Source organism: Girardinichthys multiradiatus, chromosome 1 (genome assembly GCF_021462225.1).
Source record: "Girardinichthys multiradiatus isolate DD_20200921_A chromosome 1, DD_fGirMul_XY1, whole genome shotgun sequence".
Taxonomy (NCBI): Eukaryota; Metazoa; Chordata; class Actinopteri; order Cyprinodontiformes; family Goodeidae; genus Girardinichthys; species Girardinichthys multiradiatus.
Genome location: NC_061794.1, coordinates 37,481,192 through 37,503,297, shown reverse-complemented (window position 1 = coordinate 37,503,297; position 22,106 = coordinate 37,481,192). Strand labels below are relative to the sequence as shown.

General features: G+C 39.4%; 1 protein-coding gene across 6 annotated transcripts in view; it reads right to left on the bottom strand.

The window, feature by feature from the left end:
• Window positions 1-22,106, bottom strand: part of camta1a (calmodulin binding transcription activator 1a) — a 492,714-nt gene that overhangs the window by 214,754 nt on the left and 255,854 nt on the right. The window lies entirely within an intron of this gene.

The window sequence follows — 22,106 nt, the reverse complement described above, 5'->3', positions numbered from 1 at the left end:
GACAGAGGGCTATCTGATCTCCTGCAGAGCACTGGAAATTGGGGTGAGGCTTTGGTGTCAGAGGCTCAATGCCACATTTATCGGCTCTGTGCAGAAACGTATTTGCTCAGCTATTTTGGAGGGAGCATTTGGTAGACCCTATTTACAATTCAAGACACTTTGAACTTAAAGAAAAGAGCCTAGGCATCCATTCTGGACAGGGTGGTAGTCCAGTTGAAAATTCTTGCTTTGCCATCATAATGTATCTCCTCTTCTTCTTGCAGTCTCCCTCTTTTTCTCTTCCATTGTTTTCCTACTACTGTTTACTAAGGTGTTTCAATTAATCTTATCAGAATTACACATATTTATACATGAGAGGAAAGCTTAAAGCTGTGTTCTCATAAAAAGTTTGACAGGTGGCCCTTTTGTCTCAGATACTGAAATGTAGCAGATTATTATGGAAATGCAGGCATCTGTCAAAGTGCTCCACATCCATCTTTCCTTTCCCTTCTTTGGACTTTTCAGAGATAATAAGATTTACCCTCAGGACAGTGTTAGACCTTGTCCATTTCTTTAGGAAACATTCATTTACTCAGGTAATGGCATTTGCTCAATCAGATTTGTTCATTTGAAAAAAAAAGTCAAAGGAGGGTAGGATGTTTTTTATGAGGCCGTTGACGTGCTCAGAATGGGTAACACTGTAAAAGCAAGGCAGCAAAAAAACTGTAAAAAGCCTCGGCTTCACAATCTTAAGGCACAAACAGAGAATATAGGATGAAGAAAATCACAAACAGAGACAGGAAAACAAATCTGTTAAAATAACAGGTTTGTGGAAAAACACCCTGGTGAACCATGCCAAAATTATAGAAAAAAAAAAGAAAGTTTTACATGCATGTACTCATTTAAAGATGCTGGCACGCTGTTTCTTATCTTTGCATGTAGGTTGGTGTATCTGAAAATGCATTTTATGTGGGTTTAAATGTGAAGAAATTAAGCATATTTTGTTAGAGATATAATCCTATCACATCTATGAACTATGTCTTGCTTTTGATGTGTCTTTATTTTGTATAGTAAGTGCGTGTTGCAAAGAAGGGTGCTAAGATTTACAGTGTTCTACTGTGTCATGTTAGGCTACAAAGTTCAAACACTATACACAGTCTAGATATTGCCCAAAGTAGTAAAATATTTGAATGAATGAATTGATTGATTAATCAAATAACTGAATTAATCAAGACATAGATCAGGTTGTAGCTGCTCTAAACATCCAGCATGTCCACGTGGGTGAATTTTAATCAGCGTAGACAAAGCATCTGCATAGCGTAGCATGAGTTTTAGTAATTTGATCATTAGGTCATTGCTGTGACATCTGTGCAACACTTGTGCCAGTTTCATAGCAGCAGCACATAATCTATATAGCCAAAAGTATTGGGTCACTCCTCCAAAACATACAATTCAGGTTATCCAAGTCTTCCATAGCTGTAGGTGCATAAAATCAAGCACTGAAGCACGTACACTGCTTCTACAAACATTTGTGAGTGTGCTGAAGAGCACTGCATAGAGAATTTTAAAGAATGGGTTTCCATGACCAAGCAGCTGCTCTGAATGCAGTGGCGTAAACCATACCACCACTAAACTCTATAGCAGTGAAGACGGTTACGAATCCCTCTTCTTTGTCTAGTAATCCAACAGATGGCTCTGGATTTTGCAGCTTCCAGGAGAACAGCGTTATTATTGGTGTGTGCAGAGGGCATTATTGTGTATATTGTTTTTCAGAAGTTAGGCTTGGCTCCTAAGTTCCAGCAAGCGGAACTTTTAATACCCTCACTTAAAAACACAATTTTGAGCAATTTCATTCTCCTAAATGTGCACAATACACGGTCAATAGGACATGGATCATAACTGGTCCTGACCTCAAGCACATTTGGGATGAGAGGATGAGAGGAGACTGTGAGCCAGGCGTTCTCATCCAGTATCAGTGTCTGACCTCAAAAATACTTCCTTGGAAGAATGGTCAAAATGTCTTACAAAGACAGTGCTTAAAGACAGCCTTCCCAGAATAGCTGAAGCTATTGTGGCTGCAAAGATATGCGTGGTGATACCCGTGGTGCAGAAGTTTTCCACATGTTGAAAAATCCTTGACAATATTGCAACATAGGTGCTGTAAAACATCCTTAAAGAATTTTAAATTTTTAAGGGACATTACGACCAAAAGAAGCAAGCTTTAAATTAATATACACTGAATTAAGAACAGTAGTTCACTGACATTAGATAAAAACCAGTGGGTGAAGGATTAGTTTCGAAAACTTTAGCTTCATATTTGCAGATGGCATGTAAGATTAAACTGTGGAGCTTTAGCACAACAAGAAGCAGTCTGCATGCCTCTGTAATGGATAATCACACAGTGTAAAAAATGCTCTGTGGTCAGACCTATCTATTTGGAAGAAGTGGATGGCACATTCTCCAGGCTAAAAACAAAAGGGATCAAAATTGTGGGAACAAATACATTGGTCATAACATAACATTATGACCATCTGCCTAGAACAGTGCTGGTTTCTCTTTTGCTGCCAAAACAGCACTGACCCACTGAGGCATAAAGCCTACTAGACCCCTAAATGTATGGTGTGGTATCTGGCACCAAGATGTTAGCAGATCCTTTAAGTTCTGTAAATTGGAAGGTGAGGCCCCCATGGATTGGACTTGTTTGTCCGTCACATTGGAGTTGATCAGATTGGATAAAGGTCAACATCTTAACCTGCTGTGCTCATAAACCATTTTTGCTTTTGAAAGGGAGCATCATCCCGCTGAGCTTGCTCAAAAACAATAGCTTTTAAAGTTTTTCTGCTTCTAACACATCAACTTTTAAGGAAAAAAATGTCACCTTCTGCCAGATATACAGGTCCTTCTCAAAAAATTAGCATATTGTGATAAAGTTCATTATTTTCTATAATGTAATGATGAAAATTTAACATTCATATATTTTAGATTCATTGCACACTAACTGAAATATTTCAGGTCTTTTATTATCTTAATACTGATGATTTTGGCATACAGCTCATGAAAACCCAAAATTCCTATCTCACAAAATTAGCATATTTCATCCGACCAATAAAAGAAAAGAGTTTTTAATACAAAAAACGTCAACCTTCAAATAATCATGTACAGTTATGCACTCAATACTTGGTCGGGAATCCTTTTGCAGAAATGACTCCTTCAATGTGGCGTGGCATGGAGGCAATCAGCCTGTGGCACTGCTGAGGTCTTATGGAGGCCCAGGATGCTTCGATAGCGGCCTTTAGCTCATCCAGAGTGTTGGGTCTTGAGTCTCTCAACGTTCTCTTCACAATGTCCCACAGATTCTCTATGGGGTTCAGGTCAGGAGAGTTGGCAGGCCAATTGAGCACAGTGATACCATGGTCAGTAAACCATTTACCAGTGGTTTTGACACTGTGAGCAAGTGCCAGGTCGTGCTGAAAAATGAAATCTTCATCTCCATAAAGCTTTTCAGCAGATGGAAGCATGAAGTGCTCCAAAATCTCCTGATAGCTAGCTGCATTGACCCTGCCCTTGATAAAACACAGTGGACCAACACCAGCAGCTGACACGGCACCCCAGACCATCACTGACTGTGGGTACTTGACACTGGACTTCTGGCATTTTGGCATTTCCTTCTCCCCAGTCTTCCTCCAGACTCTGGCACCTTGATTTCCGAATGACATGCAGAATTTGCTTTCATCCGAAAAAAGTACTTTGGGACACTGAGCAACAGTCCAGTGCTGCTTCTCTGTAGCCCAGGACTGGGGAATGCGGCACCTGTAGCCCATTTCCTGCACACGCCTGTGCACGGTGGCTCTGGATGTTTCTACTCCAGACTCAGTCCACTGGTTCCGCAGGTCCCCCAAGGTCTGGAATCGGCCCTTCTCCACAATCTTCCTCAGGGTCCGGTCACCTCTTCTCATTGTGCAGCGTTTTCTGCCACACTTTTTCCTTCCCACAGACTTCCCACTGAGGTGCCTTGATACAGCACTCTGGGAACAGCCTATTCGTTCAGAAATTTCTTTCTGTGTCTTACCCTCTTGCTTGAGGGTGTCAATAGTGGCCTTCTGGACAGCAGTCAGGTCAGGCAGTCTTACCCATGATTGGGGTTTTGAGTATGAACCAGGCTGGGAGTTTTAAAGGCCTCAGGAATCTTTTGCAGGTGTTTAGAGTTAACTCGTTGATTCAGATGATTAGGTTCATAGCTCGTTTAGAGACCCTTTTAATGATATGCTAATTTTGTGAGATAGGAATTTTGGGTTTTCATGAGCTGTATGCCAAAATCATCCGTATTAAGACAATAAAAGACCTGAAATATTTCAGTTAGTGTGCAATGAATCTAAAATATATGAATGTTAAATTTTCATCATGACATTATGGAAAATAATGAACTTTATCACAATATGCTAATTTTTTGAGAAGGACCTGTATCTCAATACTTTACCTGACCCTGGTCATAATTTTATGATCAGTGTATACACTCCTGCTCCAAATTGTTGGACTGGGAAAAACACTTCAGTTATTTCAATTTCAACCTGCTTTATTAGAACCAGATTTTAAGCTGGGCCTCAATACAAAATGAAGGAAAAGGAGCAAAAAGCAAAAAATAAAAATAAAAATCAGAGTAAGCAATTTATTGAAAAGACATTTAAACGCCAACAGGCTGTTAATCATCTGATCAACTATTCGTGTTGATTACTTAAAAATCAATTCAGGCATGATAATATTTTCCAGCTGGTTGCAACACCGATCCATTTGGTGAAGATGGCTTCATAAAGGACATACTGTGACATCCACTTCAAAAGATTTTGATCAGGTAAGTCCAAAAGAGGGGTGTTGTTTTCCTGGCAGAAGTCATTTGTCAGACAGCCATTTTAAATTGCAACGTTGTCCTGTAGAAGGACTGGAGACCCAGTGAACACCACACAGACAAGGACAGTAGGATGTTATCTCCAGTTTAAATGCAGTATTTAATAATTTACCTATTCACGTTTCTTGCCCCATGCTACTGATTTTGATCAGGAAGGTATAATAAATAAATATGGTTTTAGTTCGAAATTTTATCTAAAACTTTTCAGTTGTATCAAGTGAGCTTCAATGTGAGATGAGCACAGGGGTTTTTAATTGGTGTTCCAGTGCTGTGAAGTTAAAAGACTCTGTGTTGATTTTGCGCCTTAATTTTGAATGGACTACTGATTTTTTTTTTGAAATCGCAAAGGTCTGATTAAAAACTTAGCTGCTGTATGTCTACCTAAGTATCTCGGTTAACCCTTCTCTCCTAGGAGAGGATTTTATCTGGGGAAGCTTTAAAAATTCAAAACAGAGAGGTTTGGGGCCTGGTGTGGCTCAAGGGGGAGGTGACACCTGCTATTCCTAATAACAGTCATTCATTCTAATCATCTAAACTCACACACACACACACACCACACACCCACACACACACACACACACACACACACACACACACACACACACACACACAGACAAGTTTTAAATTTAATTCTGAGTGACGAATATGCTCTTGAAAGCTCCAAACAGAGCCTTTTAGAGATTCCAGTCACCCTGCTCAATGTAGTAACTAGAAAAATGAGGAAACATAACTAAAAAAGTGATGCTGATTATTCTGTTTCTGTCAATCACAGAGGTGAAATATAGATCACCCATGTGAAAATAAAAGTGCGCATCTCCAGCTGTCAAAACTGAGTAGTGGAATTTTACACCTAATGCAATTACATCGCAAGCACTGGTGCTCTATTAGATGGCACATCATCTGTGAGTTGCCGACGTGCGAGTAGAGAGGTGCTGGCTTTACATTGGGAACGCCTATCTGAACGTATCACGTGCAACTGATGACTCGCAGATAAGTTGCTCCTTTCAGCCCTGCCAAAGCATGCATCAGGAAGTGGGGCGTTCGCTAAAACTACTTTAAATGTAAATCTGCCACGGCCTCGAGATTGAGATTCATCGTCCGCCCTGCTCCGGAGCTTGCCAACTCCCTCCCTGCCAGCGCTCGTACGTCGAGACGCTGCCGGTTGGCTTCCTTTTTGACTGCAAATGAGGCATCAGCACCTGGTCACTGCAATGCCCACAGTTCCTAGTACTTTGGTCTAGAGTGGCCTCAACTCTCAGTCATGAATGCCTAATGGTATATGATAATTAAGGGTGCAAAGGAAAAAGGGGTGCACAAGTCAGCTCAGCAGTAATAGGTTTTGCATAATTTTTAAATATCTTATCACATAGTCTTTTTCACCTTAAAACGTAAGGTTGCCCACCATGGATTGTCAAATTTAAGTGAAACACTATTATTATGTACACAGTATTTGAAAGAATTAGGAGAGAAAACAACAACTGACACAAATTAGCTCAGTGAATCATCAAGTTAAGTTTGCCAAACATGATGAAACATACTGATTTCCAAGGCAGTGCAGATGGAGCTCAATGTTTGTTTACCCAGCGTGTTGAACTAAATACTATAGTAATGATGAGAGGGCCGAGCCATTGGAGTTGTAATTCAGAGTAGGAAGACAGATCACACTCCTCCCTTTTCTCTCTATCTATACTGCCTGCGATTGCCACAGAACACCATCTCCAACCCCTTGCCTTCCAGCAGGAAACAGATGTTCCCTCCACACTTATCTCAATGAAAAAATCACAGACAATTTACAAAGAATATAAATTACGGTTGTAGCTACACATCAATGTCTCTGTCCCTAGAAGACCTTGTAAAGAGGATAGAGGATAAGGGTGAAATGGTGTGTATTGGCTGCGTGAATCGTTGGGGGGGGGGGGCAACGTAAAGCGAATGAAAGCAGTAGGGGGGGGGGGGGGGATTGGGGGGTGGTGGCAGCTGCTCTTATCTGGTCCCCAGCAGCCAGGCAGAACTACAGGGCAGCTGGTGACTGGCGGTGATGCTGCGCTGATAGCACTAAGCTGGTTTCATGCACATTTCAGGGAGGCTGCCATCACTACCCAGACTTGAAGCTCTCAGCTGCTGCCAGTGGATGAGGCTGGGATGCTATTTATAAATAGCCCATGTCATGCACTTGTTACAGCTCTCCATTCTCCATGTCAATGCATACTATCACACACAGAGCAGCAAGGACTATGTGCAGGCATGATGTACAACTTCAGTGACAGCAAATTCGAATTTCACAGTTTGTAAAGTTCTGGCCTTGAGGTCATTTGTTATTCATTTGAAATGTATACTGTCAATGTGTGTTAGTGAGTGGGACAGTGTGGGATGAGACCATGCAATGTGCTGGGTTGAAATGCTGATGAGCTCCAGTTGTTAATTCAAAATACTTCATCACACAGTGCCTTAAAAAAGTATTATATACCCCTTTTGTTATTTGACAGTCTAATTGTTCTATGCATTTCTAGAATACATTTTTATGAATTTCTTGACCAATTTAATGAGTTACGGAGTCCAACATGCAGCGGGAACATGTCCGAATTAATGCCAGAAAAGCGAACCAAACACCTGCTCCACTTGTACAGAGACCAGATGGCCCCTAATAAAGGGCCCTGGACTCTGTACTCCTGGAGCGCCCCCTACAGGGCAGCATGAGGGACATGGTCGAATGCTCTCTCTAGGTCCAAAGTATATGCGGACCCATTGGGCAAACTCCTATGAACCCCTGAGCACCCCTGAGTAGTGGGTGTAGAGCTGGTCCAGTGTTCCCTGACTGGGAGGAAAACCACACTACTCCTTCTGAAGCTGAGGTTCAAGTATCGGCCGGCCTCTCCTCTCAAACATCCTGGCTTGGGCCTCCCCAGCAAGGCTGAGGAGTGTGATCTCCCTGTCCCCCTTCATGTGACATATTAACATTATTTGGACTTAACCATCTGAGGGCAAATGGTTGGGGGGGGGGGCAACGTAAAGCGAATGAAAGCAGTAGGGGGGGGGGGAGGCTTTATATTTAGTGTTGTTGTCCTGCTGAAATTTGAACCGGCCGTGTTTCAAGTGTTTTGTGTTCCCTAATAGTCTATAATCCAGTATTGTCCCATATAAGAGTCCAGCCATCCTTTCTTCAACTTTTTACCGGTTCAACTGAAGAAGGATCCACACTGCATGATGTTGCCACCACCATGTTTCATAGTGGTAATGGTGTGTTCAGGGTCATGTGTAGTGTAAATATTTATTTATTTACTTGTTTGTTTTATTATGACCTGGCCAGAGCAACTTTTTCCACATTTGCTGTGCAAATAAAACAACTTATGGCCAACATTAAAAGGGTTTTTGAATAGGAATTATTTATTTTTTCTTGTGACTGTGTCACATCTAGTTAGATTTGTGGATCTCACAAGGTTTAGTTGTCCTGTTAAAATATTATTTTATCTGAACTGTGGATATCTACAACTCCTTCAGACTTACCATGGTTTTGTTGCCTGCTGCTCTGATTAATGATGGACTGAAAATAAAGATGTTTAAAGCTTGCAATAGTATTCTATATAGAATATAACAATAGAAGTACCCTTTATTGTCCCTCAGTGGGGAAATTCCGGCATACCAGCAGCAAAGTAAAAGGCAAATGGAAGCCTGCAGATAAACATAATATAAAAACAAAAACTGAGAATAAGTTTTTTCTTACAACATAAGAAAATAATACAGTATATTTATTAAGAATAGCATACTCAGATTGAAAGAGATGTACAACTGAATAGGGCAATTTAAAACTGTCCAAAATGTGCATGTGTCTTCTTAAGGCTGTTTGTTGCACTGGATTGTATTTAGGGGTATCGGAGTATATCGTACACACAGCATATTGTATGTGGAAGAGCTCATACAATATGAATTGTTGAGGATTTGTAGCTTTGTCTTTAAAAAGTTCTATTTTTTTCTATAAGTGTTTAAATATTTAGTAAATGTTTTTAATTTATGTCTATGCACTACATGTGTTTTTTTTTTTTTTTGAGCCGGTGTCTCAGCAAAATTTCATTATGGTGACATAATGACAATATAGACTTAAATCTTGAATCATTTGTGTTGTGAGTGCTCTTCTCACATTTTTGTAACTTTGCATATTTCAAGATTAAAAAAGTGACAGTAGAGATGATGATTTATGCCTCACATCCTCTCCGCTAATATTCACAAATCATCCATGGTGGTTCTCAGTACATTGTAAATGAAGGTACCATCAGATTGGAGCTTCTCTAGAACAGGGCCTAGTCTGACAACCACATAGTGTGTGCATCATGCAAATGCAAATCAAAGTACTGCAAACTGCCTTATCATGACACTTAAAAAAGAGGATGCTTTTGTATTTTCAATAATGCATGGCCAGCAGGGAATCGCGATCAGCCTCATTTTGTGTCATGCAGCAGAGTTGCTGTTTTAGCAGCTTACATTCCTCTACTGTATGAAAATAATTATGCAATTAAATGCAAGTCGAACTAGCCGTAACAAAAGGTCAGCTTTTCATTATTAGCAAAAACATTGCTTTATACTAAAATGTGAAGCAGGGGAATTTAACCACAAAGATCAAAATAAGGTCATCTATTTTAGTTGACATAACAACTAATAATCAGCATGTTTAAAAGCATAAATTCTGACACAGTAATAAAGACTACGGGATAATAATTGGAAAGGACAGAAAGCCGTACACTAAATTATAGAGCTAAAGCTAGGAAAACCATAAAAACTAAAAACCTTACAACAGTGTTAAAAATATTTTCTAAGCAAAGTGTAAATATTTTTATTGTTTGTTGAAAAAATTATTAATTTAATAAAATATAATCATGATAGGAGCAGATGATGAAGCCCGCCTGTGAAAAAGCAAACTGTGTGTCCCCAGAGACCTGAGCAGCAACAGGATGGGCTGAGGACTCGCTCCTTCCCACGCATCATGGCACATGCCAAACCAAGCATATGGATCACCTGGATAAAGCCCCTCCTTATCTTTCCTCCAGAGCACTCAGTGCCACTGAACTTCCACTATTGATTCCCTCAGTGACGGAGCACAGCTAAGGCCAGCTATTGAACCACTTATTATTAATTCACAAATCCTGCCTTGTCCACAAAAAAGTGAGAGAACAAAGCACACGCTGTAAGAACAAGCAGAAAGAAAGCAGGATAAAGGTCAAAAAAATCAACTTTTTCAAGTGACAGAGCCGCTGAGGTAGAAGTGATGCTTTTCAGGCTACCAAGTTATAAAACTCATTTTAGAGTCCCCTCTGTTACAAAAAAAACCTCAATAAAACTCCACGAGGGTTGGTGTTGAGTATTTCAAAATAAAGAGTAATAAAAATAGAAAGAATAAAAATAGAGAGATGGATAAGAAAACAGAGGAGCAAAAGCTGAAGCTATTTTTCCTCTCTCTTCTTCTCCTAGGTCCCATATTAGTCTGGAGGATAGACTGATGATGATGAGAGGCTAAAATTGAGCTGTAACTCTATCTGGGTGCTGGAGCGAATCAGAAAGTCTATCCCACCTTTCACCTGGGAATCACAGCTCTGTCTGTGCCCTGTCTGGTCACCATACCAACCAAAGCCAGGCATCATGGTTTTAATTGGAGCCAAAGGCTCGCAGCAGCTCAGGCGCAGATAGAAGGCAGGAAGAATGACAGACATTAACCATTGCTAAATGATGGTGGCCATGCAGATCAAATCGAATTTCAGGCTTTGCTTGCATTGCAAAGCTGATATGGTCTTAAGGTAGCACAAAACACATTGAAGTCACCTTACTGAAATTCTTGGTTTAGATTCCAGCTTAGGTCAAAGTTGCCTTTTCTGTGTCAGTAAAATCCTGATACCGCAAACAGTATAAGCATTGTCACACTGTGATTCAGCTGTGCAAAAACTAAAGGTGCCAAAATTAGCGTACACAGACCAGCAAGACTACTGAATAATGAAAGGTGTTGATGATATGAGACAAATCAGAACATAAAACATGCATAGTGCCTAGCAATGGTATTCAAAGCTCTTGAACTTTTTGTCACAACCACAAACTTAAAAACTCCAGTGGCATATCACACACATCCACTACAGCATCGTCCTGATGGGTCCCCAATCTCAGCAGGCTACCGCAATGCTCCAACAGTAGCATGGGTGAAAGAAAATACAACAACAACCTTGTCTGCTGTCTTATTGAAATTTTATGGATTAGACCAACACAAAGTGGTACATACTTGTGAAGTAGAAGGAAATCGTTTTATTATTATCATTAATATTTTTTTATTATTTAAAAGCTGACAGGGACATTCTAATACTTTAATATGTTGTGATCTAAGCCATTCCACTGTAGCATTGACTGTATGTTCAGGGTCATTGTCCTCCTGGAAAGGGAACCTCTGCCTTACTCTGAAAACATTTGCAACAACTAATAGGTTTTCTTCCAGTATTATTCTGTATTTCCATCCATCCATCCATCCATCCATCCATCCATCCATCCATCCATCCATCCATCCATCCATCCATCCATCCTTCCATCCATCCATCCAGAAGCAAAGCATTCTAACAGCATGATGCTTCCAACATATTTCAGCACGAGAGTGGTGTGTTCAAGGTTATTTGTAGTTTATTTTTTTATTGTTTTATCTATTTTAGTCTTGCCAGCAAATAGTTCAGTTTGGTTTTGCATAAGCATCTTCTTCCATGTGTTTGTTTTGGAGGAAGACTAAATACAGTTTTCAGTTTGCAAAATGAAAAGAGTATGGCTCTCTTTCAACATTGGCTTTCTACTTGCCAATTCTTGCCACTCTTCCATGAGGTCTAGATTTGTGAAGTGCACGACTTATAGTTGTCTAGTCAATGGACTCCCCCACTTGGGTTGTGGACCTCTGCAGCACCTCCAGATTTACCATGAAACATTTTGGCCGCTTTTCTCATTACAGAAGCTCCTTGTTCAGTCTGTTAGTTTAGTTGGACAGATATGTCTTGGTAGGTTTACAATTTCCCAATTGTCTGGTGTGTTCGTTGGTCATGGGGTTGTTTGTTCCTTTAAGTTTTCTATCAATCCTCAGAGGCCTTCACAGGACAGATGTATTCATACTGAAAATAAATTATACATATGTAGACTGTGTTTAAGTAAATTCAATTCAGTTTTATTTGTATAGCGCCAATTCACAACACATGTTGTCTAAAGGCACTTCACAAAAGTCAGGTACATACATTCCAATTAATCCTAACCATTGAACTGTGCAGTCAGAGTTAGTTATTTATTCAAATTGGAAAAAAAGTTTTTCTGTCTAAGGAAACCCAGCAGATTGCATCCAGTCAGTGACTTGCAGCATTCACTCCTCCTGGATGAGCATGTAGAGACAGTGGACAGTCACTGGCGTTGACTTTGCAGCAATCCCTCATACTGAGCATGCATGTAGCGACAGTGGAGAGGAAAAACTCCCTTTTAACAGGAAGAAACCTCCAGCAGAACCAGGCTCAGTGTGAGCGGCCATCTGCCACGACCGACTGGGGGTTTACTAATTTGCTTTCTGAAGGCAGTTGGTTGCACTGGAATTTATTTAGGGGTTCGGTACACCACACTTTTCAGATTTGTTTGTAAAATGTCAGATTTACACAATACTTGTTGTTAATCTATCGCATAAAATTAGAATCAAATATAAAGTGGCTCTAACATTAAAAAAAAAAATCAAAAAGTTACAGGTGTATACAATATACATGTATATTAGGTGCTTCTACTGCTGGAATAAATTTACAAAACTATTGAGCATTTTGAGTGATCAGCAAGGCAGTTGATTACTGACATTTGTCTACAAGCAAGAAAAAACATAAAGATAATTTTAAAAAAGTAAATGTCACTGAGTATAATCTTTGACCTATGGCATTAAACGTAAGCAGTTAGCATAATGTATGCCAGCAACAATATCATGACAGCATGAGTTTTTTTTCATCCTTCTAAAATGATATATAACACCAGCTATGACTCCAGCTTTGTTGTTGGCAATTAGAAGTAATATTCACAGTTATTTTATAAATACTGAAATTAAACTTCTGTAGGAGAGTAGTGTGTAGGACAAAACAGTAGGATTCACCTTTAAAAAAACTAATTAAAGGACTGGACTTGTGAAAAGATCAGAGAGTGGTTGTCCTGGGAAGATTTCAGCTGGGAATGTGTATCAATGTGGAGCAAATAATTCACTGTAAACAGTACAAAAGCTCTAAAAAAAGTAAAATGTTTATCACCTAGTGTGTTTTGTGAGAATTAAAAGTAAAAAGGCTTTTCCTTAGATGCTGTACATATTCCACAAACAAGTGAACCAAAACATTTGCTAACAACTAGTTGCTATTAAAGGAGTTGTTCCAGCTAGCAAGACAGATGTCTGTCCAAGCAGATCTTCACAAATCTGTAGCACCATGTAGAAAACCCATAAACACTCCTGAAAAGGAGTATAACTCATGGTTTGCAAAATGAGATACTGGGACACACAATAAAAACTGGTAAATTGCGGAAATTGATTAAATTGTTTTTTCATGAGTGACTTGTTACAAACACTAGCATTTTTATATTATTTCCAGTCAGCTGCTTCTGCTTTGCTGTAGCTTCTTCACACTGATCTTTTTAATAAGAAAAATGGAGGCAAACATAGTTGTAAAAAAAATTAAAACTGTAGGCTGAGATGTACATAGGTTTGTGTGTGTTTGCAACTGTGTTAGTCATGTGGTCCCACAGGTCTCAATGGTGTCTAACACTCCATTTCTCTGGGTATGTTTGTATATGATGACCCCTGACCTTGAACCTGAAACATGTCTGAGATCATTCTGCTGTGTTTCGGGTGCTGCCGCTGGGGGCCAGGACCTAACATACACACTCCCAAACACACACAACAGGACAGAGTGAATCACAGGTGAAGCCAACTCTGTTTTACTTTCATGATTCCCAGACAATAAGTATAATAGAACAGGGCGCCTACTACGTTTATTTTCTTCTGTCTTTAAGCAAACTTCCAAGGCTTTCTATGTATACATGTAGTCATACTGAGTACATTCATAAAGTAGTCTATAAGGCACACCTGTAATCATGGACACCGATGCCTTCTCATTTTTCAAATACAAACAGAGTGAAAACCATAAACTGTCTGTCCACAAGAAACACAATTTTTAACATTATTAGTTGACACAACCTCGATACAGAGGAATGGATCTACTTCTTTTTTTAATACAGAACTTTAAGCAGGTAAAATAATCAGCCCTGACCAGTGACCGGCTGGTCAGAAACTCAAAATTTTGATATTGTTCTGATCAGTGAATGAGCCAAGACTAAAGACTACCTAATAATGTTGAAAAATCCCTCGTTTCTATATGAAAAAAAGTTTAAAATTAGCTATTTTCAGGCTGAAAAACAAAGTCCGAGGGAACACAGAAGGTATCCAAAAGAAAATTATTTTCCACAACATGTTGAGACATGTCTGCAGTTCATTCAGGCTGCGAGAGAGTGAAAGAAAGCACAACTTTCAATAGAAACCAGGAAGGCTTGACATATCACATCCAAGTTAGTCTTTTAACTTCTTTTTGCCATGAAGCACATTGAATTTGGAAATGTTGGCCACCCTTAACAAATCTTGGAGTTAAGGTAAGGATCTGCCTTCTTCAAGGATTGCAAACAGCGCCTGTGGTTTTAGTACTACTAGTAAGTTGCAAAAGACATATCAAAATGTCAACTACACAGTCTTTCAGGCTTTTTTTAAAGTAGTAAATCCAGTTTTACAGTGACTGCTACCTCAAACCCACATGGTGTGACATTGCTTGTGCTCCTAATTATGAATGAATCAAAATGACAGCTTACTGTAGGAAAGATAGAAAACAATAGTTCAACGCTGTTTTTGAATGGTAATGCTACATGAATTATTATACAGCTCTTTTCTCATCATATTAACCACTCAAAGAACTTTACACAAGGCATACTCACTCATCCAAACACACATTGTTCACAGGCTACTTAGGGTTCAGTGTCTTGCCCAAAGACACTTTAATATACAATGGGGAAGTGGGAATGAAAATTGCAACCTTCTGGTTGAAAGAAAACTATTGTTTCCACCAAGTCCCAGCCATTGTTCCTATATCTCCTAAGGATTTGGTCTTCAAAGAGAAAACTAGAAGTGTTTTTCTATAAAAATATCTGCAATGTTTGTTGATAACATATATTGCAACAAGATAAATATGTAGTTCATTATTAAGCAGTGTTCACATATTGATGTTTATTGATCATTAATTTGTTTTCATTTATCTCTGTGATGAAAGTGATGTACATTACAAATTTTATCTTCATATATATATTAAAATAAAAATGCATTTTCTAGCTGAGGAAAACTTTGAAAAACCCTAACATCTAATTGTTAGTGTTACTTCCTTTGACTGAAATGACCAGCAAAATCCCTCTTGTAGCTATCTAGAAGTCTCTCATGTTTTTCTGAGGAACGTTTGGCTTTCAGATGTGAGATGTTTGACGTATTTTTTCTTGTACAGCCCATTTGAAGTCATCCCACAGCATCTTAATAAGACCAACATCAGGGCTTCGACTTGGCCCAGGACATCCAGGACATTCCATTTCTTAATTATTAGCCAATCCTTGGTGGATTTACAGGTATGTTTTAGGTCACTGTCATTTTTGTAGGATCCATTTCCACTTCAGCCTCTTTTACAGCTGGTCTTCCATTTTCCTGAAGCACCCTCTGATAAATGGTAGAATTTACTGTTTATTCTAAACTGGTGTGCCGGCCAGGTCCTGCTACAGTATTTTGAAACCATGACACCTCTACCTCCATGCACCACCATATTTAGTTTATACCAACATGTCCTCTGTTTTGCTGTCCAAATAGCTTAGTTTTAGGCCCATCTGTCCAAAGAAAATTATTCTAGAAGTTTTGATCTTACATTCTCTGTGGCAAACTTTAATCTGGCCTTCATGTTGTTTTTTACAGCAAAAGTTTCCTTCTTTGGCACATCCCATGAAAGTTAAACAGTCTCTGTCTGGTTACACATGCTTTTTTTACATCAGCGGTAGCACAAGTACAGAAGAGTATGAGAGTACAGAAGCCCTGAAACTAAAACTAATTCTAGACTCATTTTCTAAGTCTGATCAAATTATTGTTTTATTCATTTTTTAAAATGCTTGTTTTTTAAGATGTTTTGGGATGTTTTTTGATGAGAAATTTAACCTTAAAGCGTCATATATTGAAGCAATTCTCTAAAAATTAGCCTGGTTTTAAATTAACCACGGTGGTTTCAGAGGCACAAAGGCCCTCAACAGATACAGGCTGCAGCTGGAGGTGGAGCTTACTCACACCCTGGGAAGTACTCCCTGATCTCGGGAGAGCACACCATCATTTTACCACTACTTGTTTGACATACTTTCCTTTCAGGGCAGAACAAAAAGAAAAGGTAGAAATATTTGAATCACATTTTTTTTGACTTGCAGCTAATTTCTAAAGTCATGAGAAAAAGAAAATTTGGTCAGACTTAGAAAATTAGTATAATTATTTTTTTTTTCACTTGCCTTTTATACCAGAACCTGCAGTAGGTCTTGTTATGACATTTTAGGGGTTTTGGTGACAATTTTTGGCATTGTGCAGTCTTTTACTCTGGGTGAACTGGTTTGGACTTGGGCATATTAGCTTTTCTGAAATGAAGGACATTTACTAAACAGTTCTGATCTCAAATTATTTTGAGACCTCCTTAAATCCCTTACCAGACTTATAAGCTGTTACAATTTTCTTCCTGAAGTCCCCAGGCAACTCTTTGGATCCCTGCATGGTGTTTGCTTTGCTCTCAACAGTCAGGAGAACTCCCGATTAAACGTCTGAGGCAAACCTCCTTCAAATGGCAGACTAACGATTGTGTAATCATATGCACCTAGTGTTATATGCCTGTAAGGATGTGATATGATATGTGTGTAAAATAATTTTTTACAGAAAGCTTTAAAATGTATATATTTTCATTTTAATAGTTTATTTGCATTACTTCAATCTTTCAACAAGTTACGAAGTAGCTTCAATAGCCATATGTACAAATATGTTTGAAAAAATACTGGCTTTCATTAGTTGACCCGCATTTTTACTTGACTTTATACAAATAATCAATCAATATTGGCGTCAACCTAAAAATCTCATTCTGGTTGGATTCCAATAATGTTACACAACTTGGAGTGGACTAAAGACATGAGCAATAAACATTTATTTCAACCTTAGAGGGAAGTAAGATTTGTAACTATCCAGTTCTAAAACCATAAAAAGGTTTATCTGTAGTGTGGCATAGTGAATCACTTCCACACACTTTCTGCAGCAGCGTTTTCAGTCCACACCAGTATCTAGGCCTGTTGCAGAAACCTGGCTGATTAACTATTTCCCACATATTTGAAATACCGCTGAGACTACTTAACTGTCACCTCAGCAAGGAGATCCTGGGAGCTGGTGGTGGGAGTCAGGGAAACAGCCCAGCTAAAGTTGACTTCTGACTTTTTGCAACCATATAGTGCCTAGCAACAGTAAGATTCACATTTGAATTAGAGCTATATTTTATGTATAAGTTAAACACCTACAGTATGTGAAGTGTTGTAGTTGTTATCAATTCATCAGCTACAAATATTTCTTTAAAAAACATAATATTATGTGTAAAGTAGTAGCAGGATTCAAATGCTTACAATTATGCCCAAATGTTCCCCCTGTTCTGTAAAGCTTAGGCTGGGAGGGGGGTTAGAGAGCAATCTGGCTAAAGTTGATGTTGTGACGAACTACATCTGGAAGAAATCATGTGAAATTACATCATCTTCTGACATTTAGCTTCATGCTCCACACACTGTCCGCATGGGGTGCTTTTTCAATGCTGGGTTTTTGAGCATGTCTGCTTTAGAGTGTGTGTGTGAGAGAGAGAGTATGGGTAATTAAATATCTTATCCTGACATTTACCCTTTCCGTCCACATGGCTCTCGGCAGGAAGAGGCAACCTGGGAATGACAATCTTGAAACCTGCAACATATCACATTTTGTGTGCGCATGTGTGTGTGCGCGTATGTGTGTGTCTGTTTTTGTGCATTTGTGTCAGAATTGGAAAACACAGTTATTAAGGGGGAGGCCTGCCACTCATGTGTCTCCAGTGGGTGAGGAGACCAGACACCATATATAAAGGATAAGGGAAAAGGCAGACTAAGGGGAGAAACATAGAGAAGCACAGCTAATGAAGGAGAGGAAGGGAGTGGTGAAAGTGCCAAGGCACCCATTGTACCACAGAACAGAAGCAGTAAAGACAACCTAGTGGCCTCTGCAACTTTAAGATTGTCATTAAACTCTTGCCTTGCTCGTGTTTATGGTCGGCTTTGTGTGTCAGAGGAGAAGGGGATCGTAAAGCAGAGCTTTGTCTGTCTGCCATTGATTTATTTCCTTCGTTAGGTTGATGACACTGCCTGCTTATGATGTCCTAGCACAGAATATAATTACAGAACACTTCTGTCTTTATTGATGTCACTTTGTTAGTTTAATTAGGCTATATTGGGTTTTAGAGTCATGACAAGAGCAAAGCTATGATGTAGGACAAAAATCATCAATGGAACATCCTCTTTTGTAGATGTCGGGAGCACAGAGTTGGGAGATAATTATTTCATAGACATATAAAGTACACTGTATGCATCTCAACACCTACAAAGACAAAGAAAAGGAAATCTAAAAATTAATGACTATTCCATCTGCATTATAAGCAGAGACAGAGGGAGAAGGCGGTGTGTGTGATGAGGGCCTGAATGGAAATGAAACACCTGGGTTCAACCTTGAGAGCGACTGTTTACACTCCCAGTCCCCCGGTGCTGGAAGTGACTGAGAATCCTGGAAAAACCGTTGGAGGGTCTGTGAGTGAGAACAACTGTGTGTGTATAGACATTGTATATATGAAGGGATGGGACTCAGGAGGGAAGCGGTGCCACATCAAGGTGACCGTCGAGTGAAAGAGGAGGAAGGAGAGGCCACCTGCTTGCAAGCGATAGCAAAACGAGGGTGACAGCCATCCACCTGTCTAAGAACACTCTCATTTCAGACCCCATCTGCCCACCCCCTTTGGGATACCTCCTCCCAAGGGGTACTCATGACCCTAACTGCATTTCCACTGATCAGACCTCCTGTTCACTGTCCCTGAACCTAAAAAAATGGCAACTGCTCACCTGACCAGAGGCCATCCAGAGTTACTGTAAAACAGTATAGCACAAAAGTGCCGTTGAGTAGTTTCATTCCGCTTTTCGTTTTCTTGTGTCAAAGCAACATAGCCCCCAGATCTTACTTGTAAGAATGGGCAATAAGTTGTCTGGTTTGACTAAGTCATCACACATGGCCAATGGGGAAGACTTTTATTAGTTCTCTGTTTTTCTTCCTCCCTGATGTTCTCCAAACCTAAAACTCATCATTGTGTTCTGTAGCACCAGTAATAGTTTGCTAACAGCAGAGCAATTTGGCAGCTCAAACAATGTTCACATATAGCCTGCTGTCTATTTGTCATTTCTTTTTTGCTCTTTCCTCCTCTGTGCACACAGGTGCCTATGTGTCTTACACTGGAAAGTGAAAGACACGCAATTGGATTCCTTCAGGGGCTAATACACCCTGCAGAAGGTTCGCTTATTTCGAGGATGACTATCTGACTCAAGTCAGGGGCCATCGTGCGACTCCCAGGGCGTCCGACTCATGGTCTGGACCTGGCACTCTGTTTGCACTTTTTCAATACATTCAACCACATAACCAAGTAGGGTCTATGTGTAAAAGACCCAGCAGACGTCTGACATGTCTTACGATCTCTCCCAGTCTTTAAGGGTTAAAAAAAGCCCTCTATACTGTTGCTGTCTTGGCTAAGAAAAATCTGTTCATGAAAATTAAGACTGGATAAACAGAATGCACAGAAATAGAGACAAGAAGGAATTTGAGAGATAAAAAGAAAAAGTGCGTAAATTGAATGCACTCAGGAAAAAATAAAGTCAGCCCAGAAACATATTTAATACACAATAAATGCTATAGTGCAAAATACGACAGCCATTGCAAGGAAGAAGTAATTTTGAGATGGTTGCAAAGGTTTGTAATTCAGCAATCTCCTCCTCTCTCATCGCAGGCTGTTCGATCTCTTTGCATGTTCTGTCTGGGTGGATAATGATTTATGTGTTACACAATCTTAGATCGTCTTGACCTCTTTATCAGTAAAAAGCATAATTACACATATTCCTGGTGGATGTGGCAGCAAGGTGTTGTGCTGCCACATCTACTTCCTCCTTTGACAGATGTAAATCATCAGTCTGTTTAGAGATGCCTCAACAAATCTGTTGATTTTCAGCTTGATCACTTGTGACCAGTGATGATCAAATTGCAAACTTGTGGTGCGAGCCCTGTTACTTAGTGGAGAAAAGTAGTTAGTTATTTAGGAATCTACATTCTCTAGAGCAATGGTTCTCAAATGCAAGCACCTCAGGTCATATTTGGAATACATTCAGAGGTAGCCAAATGAAATAAAGTATATCCAATATTAATACCAAGCAAATTAGCTGTAAAGGAAAACTAGTAAACCAAAACAGCGAAAGTGTAGTTGAAACAGGTGGATCTTAGCTTCAAACAGATGCCAGTAAGAAGGGAAGTGCATTTAAGAATATTTCAACCCCTCAGTACAAACTGAAACAAACAACAATTAATCGAGAAATACCACTGGAAACATATTCAGTCTTCTGTTTACCTCTGAAGTCAGAACTTGATCTGAGAATAACATCAACCCTGACTCAACCTGGTTCTGCCTGTAAATTGGAAAACCAATGGGCTTTGGCAATTCATTTCTTCGGTACCCAGGATAATTACTATTAGTACCACAAGGGAATAGCAATGGATGCCTCTTCATGCAGAGTAGCATCAACGTCTCCTATTAAACAACTCACTGTTTACCTGGATGTCCTGACTTATAGTAAAATCCGCTTTTTTGCTGACTCTTCTCTCACATATGTGGGTTGATATTGCCTTTACTCCTATTTTAAAATAATTCATGGCCACTCAGAAAAATAAGAAAAAAATATATTGTATGCATGTCATGATGTAGGGTTGTTTGGTTTTTGGTTTCGGGTTTCTTCTTATGTTTTTCACAGTTACGGTTTTGACTCGTTCTTTTGTTATTATTCTTCTTAGATTTTGAATCATGCTTCTGTTATTTTCCTGGTCATGCTTTTGTTTTGTCGTCTTGTTCATGTTTTGTCAAGTTTGGTTTTCGGATCTGGTTATGCTTTTGTTTCATGTTTTTCTAGTTATATTTCTGTTAGTTTGTTTCCTTGGATTTGCGTTCTGTTCAAGCCATGTTTTGCTCCTGTCACGTTGTGTTCTCTGTCAATTAAGTTTATTCGGTTCACCTGTCCAAGTTAATCTGTCTCCTTGCTCCACCTGTACCATGCTCCATTTATACACACCTGTTCAGTTAGTCATGGCGGAAGCATCTTTCATTCTCATGTCTTGTTTTCAAACCAAGTCTTGTTTTTTTTTTATTATGCCATGCCTGTCTTGCCTGCCCGTTTGTTTTGTTCCTGCCTCTTGCTGTGAGTGAGTTTTCGTAATTAAACCTCTTTTAATTCACTTACCATCACGCTGCCTGCTTGTCTGCATTGTGGGGTCCAATTCCAAGTAAACCGTGACAGAACCGTGACAATGCAGTTTTATTTCATGTGTCTTAAAGTGGAACCTAAATCAGCCTAAATCCGTATCTGCAGGTAAGCTTCACACAAACCGGAAATGGGAAATCAGCTACAGAATTCTGGTCAATGTCTGAGTCTGATGTAGGGATTTTTCAAAGCCAGATCATGATCTTTATTTGTTATACAAATGTGATGTTGATCAAACCCTCAAACATCCTGGTGTAAGAAAATGCAAAAGGATCAAGGACTAGAGTTAGTCTAAAGTTCAAAGCTATTGTTAAAATTAACAACGAGAAACAGAAAAGTTTGAAAATGCTTTTGCAATACACCAATGATCAACTTTATGAGGTTTTCTGTGCTGTCCATTATGTAGAGTTGAGGTGTCACAGGACCAGCATGCAGACAAGAGGTTGGGAGCCGCATTATGATTAGAAACGTTTAATCAAAAACTGGTAACTAACAAGCAGATGCAAGACATGGAACAACGATAAAGTAACTAGCATGGAGTATGAAG